The 5461-nt window shown below is 40.5% G+C and overlaps 1 long non-coding RNA gene across 1 annotated transcript in view; it reads left to right on the forward strand.

The window, feature by feature from the left end:
- Window positions 1-4107: 4107 nt before the first annotated feature.
- Window positions 4108-5461, forward strand: part of LOC113017562 (uncharacterized) — a 4364-nt gene continuing 3010 nt past the window's right edge. The window contains exons 1-2 of the long non-coding RNA XR_003271502.1: window positions 4108-4263; window positions 4437-4501. This is a non-coding gene — a long non-coding RNA (uncharacterized LOC113017562). The remainder of the gene's footprint in view (window positions 4264-4436; window positions 4502-5461) is intronic.

Genomic DNA, 5461 nt, shown 5'->3' on the forward strand with positions numbered 1-5461 from the left:
CAGCAGACACGTCTGTGTGTGAGTTATTCAGGTTCAGTAAGAAGGTAATATGTCTGCAGAATTTGTAATTCCTGTGCAGATATTGCTTGTACAATAAATAAAATCTTTTTAACTTCTTCTTCTGGAAAGTGCGTTTATATATTTAGTCATTTTGGGGCGATCCTGTCACGGTCCTGGGTTGGTGACCCAATGTTTTCAGTTTTGTATCGTTATTGAATTTTTGTCATCGCTTATCTTTTCTAGTCTTTTTTATTTCTGTTCCGTGTTCTATGGTTGCTGTATCCCTAAATTATGTCGGCATCTGTTTTGTTTCCTGTTTTACTTTGAAAGTCGTTGTCTTATGTCAGTGTATTGAGTTTTGCTTCCCTTGCTCTCGTCATGTCAGATTACTCCCAGCTGTGCTCCCCTTCTGTGTCTCATGCCCTCGTTATCCCAGTGTGTATTTAAGCCCTGTGTTTTCCCTGTGCTGTGTTTGGCAGTTGATGTTCATGTCCTCCCTGTGCTGTGTTTGGCAGTTGTTCATGTTCTTAGTCCTGTTCCTATGGGTTCTCTATGTTTAGGTTCCAGTGTCCAGTCTAGTTTCATGTTCATGATTTTGGTTGTTTCAGTAATGTTTATTTCTCTGATGAGTCATCCCGGTGAATAAACTGCACTTTAAGTAAACCTCTTGGTTACGAGTCCTGTGTGTGCGTCCTCCATCCTGCCTGCTCCACAGCACACTACGACTGCTCCGTGACAGATCCTTCATTTAGTAGTAACCTTAGTTGGGGATATATATCACAGTTTACTTTCAGATATGAGCATTGTGATACCCGTAAATGAATCTATCATCATGACACATACAAAACAATAACTTACTGTGTTTTAATTTTCCTTCCACTCCATAACTGGCAATTCCCCCCCCCCCCCCCCCCTTTTTTTTCTTTCTTTTTTTTCTTTTTTTCTTTTCTTTTTTTTTCTTCTTCCCCCTTTTCTTTTCTTCCTCTGTCTGGGTATAGTTTTGTCTTACACTGTGTGGTAGGACTTGAGTTCGAGCTTTTCTGTATGAATGATATGCTTTCTGAAAACTCAATAAAAACACTTTGATTATTATTATTACTGTGTTTTAATTGTTTGAAATCTGATGGTTAGACGAACTTAGTGTGTGAGGTTGCACTGACCATCAGAAATCTTGAGCCTTCGGGGGTGTTTTTTGTTCTTCTGTGAAAGACCTGCAAGCTAAAAGAAACCCATGTAGCTATAACCAGACAGTCAAACCCCTAGGTCACATTTGTATTGACATGCACAATTAAATCTTTTCAATGATTTAACAGTGTTTCTTTTCAAAGATTAGGATTTCAGAATTAAATTGTTGATCTAAATGTTCCACTGTTTTCTGACAGAATTAGTGTCACAAAAGGTAAAGAAGTTCATAATTTCATATAACTTTAATAATATGTGTATTGCTCACTGAGTAGAAGTGAATGCAGATGTTAGTGTTGCTCTGCATCTGTAAAAAACAGACCTGACTATTTGTGTGTCATATGTTTGTTTTGTTTGTGTCTTTGTCCCCTGAAAACTCATGTTAAAGATGTCCTGAGCACAAGGAATGTGTTACAAACTGTTACTGTAATCTCATTACATTTTTTAATAATGCAGTAATCTAACTCAATCCTGTATTAAATTTGCTAATTACGTTACTCTTACAATGATGTTGTTAATTCAAAGGAGCTTGCAAAGAAAAGCGTCTGGACTTCTTTAAGTTGCTTGAAGACGTTTCACCTCTCATCCGAGAAGCTTCTTCAGTTCTAAGGTCAAATGGTGGAGAGTCCCAGATATAAACCTAGTGGGAGTAACCCCCCACAGAGGGACAAAAGGACCCCCTGATGATCCTCTAATCGCCTGAGCCAAGGTGTGAAACTGGGTGTGGGTCCCAATCAGCCAGAGTTTCGGGTGTGTTCATTGTGAAACCTGGCCCCACCTTATCATGCGAATTCCTGAGGTCAGATGGCCCAGGATGTGAGTGGGCGTTAAGGCGTCTGGGAAGGGATCTCAAAACTGGATTATAGATGGCAGAGAGTTGGTGTCGTAAAGCCCCGCCTCTGTTCAAAGATGGTCGCTCACAGTGGACATAGATGGCTTCTTTCACTCCTCTTTCAAACCATCTGTCCTCTCTGTCCAAAATGTGAACATTGGCATCCTCGAAAGAGTGTCTTTTATCCTTAAGATGCAGATGGACTGCTGAGTCTTGTCCTGTGGAGGTGGCTCTTCTGTGTTGTGCCATGCGCTTGTGAAGTGGCTGTTTGGTCTCTCTAATGTAGAGGTCTGGGCATTCCTCGCTGCACTGTACAGCATACACCACATTGTTAAGTGTGTGTTTTGGCGTTTTGTCTTTCGGGTGAACCAGTTTTTGTCTGAGCGTGTTGCTGGGTCTGAAGTACACCGGGATGTCATGCTTGGAGAATGAACACACCCGAAACTCTGGCTGATTGGGACCCACACCCAGTTTCACACCTTGGCTCAGGCGATTAGAGGATCATCAGGGGGTCCTTTTGTCCCTCTGTGGGGGGAAACTCCCACTAGGTTTATATCTGGGACTCTCCACCATTTGACCTTAGAACTGAAGAAGCTTCTCGAATGAGAGGTGAAACGTCTTCAAGCAACTTAAAGAAGTCCAGACGCTTTTCTTTGCAAGCTCCTTTGACTACGATGACCTGGATGACTGAGAACCTTCACAGACGATGTTGTTAATTGTTGCTTCAGAAATGATCTTCGGTAATCTGCATGTCAGGCAGACAGACAAAACAAAATCAAACCAACAGCACAGACAACATGCTAACGTAAAGAGCTAACAAAGAAGAGTGATGATACAGCTGAGTGCATGCTGACTCCGACCAACCAGCCAGACCCTGACCCTCAACAGGTAACAATCAGTCAGAATCAGAATAGTTGAATAATCCCTAAGGAAAGACAGTTATGGGCAGTCAGACTGCAGCCTCTGTTTCTACCTGTACAGGTTTCTATGGTAGAATCACTGTGGCAATCGCTTTAAAGTCACTTTGGGCTGGTTTTCATCTTTGCTTTGTTTCGTCAGGTTTGTGTTCATGTGTAAAAAGTAGAAGAAACATCATTGTGTTTGCTTATTAGTACACAGATATTATGTTTGGTTATTATCAAAGGTTTCTTTTGTGTCCAACTATCTGGCTTTGAACAAAGTGTAAGAGATGGCACATGTGCTCCTCTGACTGACAACTGGCTGGGAGTGAAGAGAGAAAATGGTAAATGGTCTGTATTTGTATAGCGCTTTACTAGTCCCTAAGGTCCCCAAAGCGCTTTACACATCCAGTCATTCACACATTCACACACACATTCACACACACATTCACACACTGGTGATGGCAAGCTACATTTTAGCCACATCCACCCTAGGGCGCACTGACAGAGGCGAGGCTGCCGGACACTGGCGCCATCGGGCCCTCTGACCACCATAATGGATTCTTACAGGGAAAGTGGCCTGGTAATGCTATGAAATACAGAACTGGATAATACAGGATTTCCTGAACTGAACAAAAAGGGTGGACTGTAACAGTAAGAGCCCCTGGGGGTCTGGTGTGTTCATCTTCAGTTGTGTTTGAGACTTAACCTGCTGGAGGTTCTTATTTGATGATTTTAGTGTCTTTATTTTACATTTTAGGAGTCTTTTAAAATTTGTTTTCAATAAGAAATTTCTGCCACATGAAGTTGCATCTCCAGTCCCTTGTGTGCTTTTTTTCCATGTCCTTATTTAATTTTGGTATATTTAGTTTTTCTCCTGCCTGTGTTGAGCCTTGACTTTTGTTTTAATTAAATAAACTTTTTCTTCCCTTTTCTCTGTTGTGTCTGCATTTGGATCCTTATTTGAAATGTAAAACTGAAAAGCAATTGCCTGCAATTCTTAGGTGCACTCAGTTTATTTATGTAAAGAAAAATAATTTAAAGACATTGTCAATAGTTTGGCCACAGGAACTGCTTGCAGGACTCAGCTGTGAATAACAAAGCACATCTGCATGCTATTGTGGTCATTTCTCCTCATATTTGCAATGTTTTTCTGAACCACAAAAAGAGAAGTGTGTTACAATTGGTGCACTAGTGACGTAGGTCTTGATTATTTTTGGAGCTACTTAAAATGTATAAAAACTGAAGCCTCCAGAGCCAAGTGTCAGTTCTTCTGCTTCTGTGACAGAACTACGTGTCTGAGCTGCACCAGACGTGATCTCTGCTCATCAAGTCTTCACTCCTCAATTGGTAAGAATTTTTTATTTATATTATGTATATTTATACACACCAAATTTATGGATTTATGCTCAAATTTAAATAAACTTTTCATTGAAATCCAGTTTTACTATGAATTCACAGTAATTACTGACACCTTCAGAGCATTACATTCATTAAAGACGTCTTCTCACCTTCTCTTCCAGACGACCGACACATACCTCAACCACTGCAGATTAACCAACCACTCATCAGTAAAGCACAAAATAAGGTAAGTGTCCTCATGTGGAAAGGACTTAAATACAACTCCCATATATTACTAATGTAACAGATCCATTTAGGTAGAGTAAGAACACTACGCTGGATGTCTTTTAATGCAGGAAAGTCCTGTTTTATGCTGCACCTCTCTGAGGAGAATATCATTGTTCCTACAGACCATCAGCTCCATCAAAACCAAAGCAGGAAAGACTAATCCTGTGGCAGCAACAAATCATTTACATTTAATATCTGAGGACAGTTTCATGATCCAATATCATAAAATTTTAGGCCTGCTGTCAACAATAACTGCAATGTTGATTCATATGCATACATGCCAACCCTCCCGATTTTTCCGGGAGAATTCCGAATTTCAGTGCCGCTACCAAAAGTCTCCCGGAGCCACCATTCTCCCCAATTTCTCCCGATTTTCCACCCGGACAACAAAATTGAAAAACCATATCCCAGATTGGCCCAGCCAATTCCAGTTTCCAACAATGGATACTACTACTGCAGCTACTTAGTTTTAATTTTACTCTTATTACTCTTTCTGGGTCACAAAATAAACTTTTAACATATTTTCAGGCGACAATATAGCTGTGTAAACTTCAAATATCTGAGCCGGGGAGAACAGCAAACTCCTGGAACATCGTTTTCAAACCCCCGCGGTCTTTCGCTACTCAGGTTAAACATGATATATAAGTCACTTAAATAACTGAAACATGTTTTTGTTATTGGGTTTTATTTGTTCGTGAGTAAATCGGTTTGGCTGAGATTAAAGTTATTAGATTAGATGAGATTAAATAAAACTTTATTAATCCCTCGGGAGGATTCCTCCGGGGTTTTCACACAGCTGAATAAACGTCAAACAGAAAACTGATTAAACAGAAGTGTGAGATGGTCGAAAATTTACGCCAGCGTCCGGTTATATTTTAGATAGCAAGGAGCAGACACCTGAGTTTCACTCCACCGAGAG

The sequence above is a fragment of the Astatotilapia calliptera genome, unplaced genomic scaffold, assembly GCF_900246225.1.
Source record: "Astatotilapia calliptera unplaced genomic scaffold, fAstCal1.2 U_scaffold_15, whole genome shotgun sequence".
Taxonomy (NCBI): domain Eukaryota; kingdom Metazoa; phylum Chordata; class Actinopteri; order Cichliformes; family Cichlidae; genus Astatotilapia; species Astatotilapia calliptera.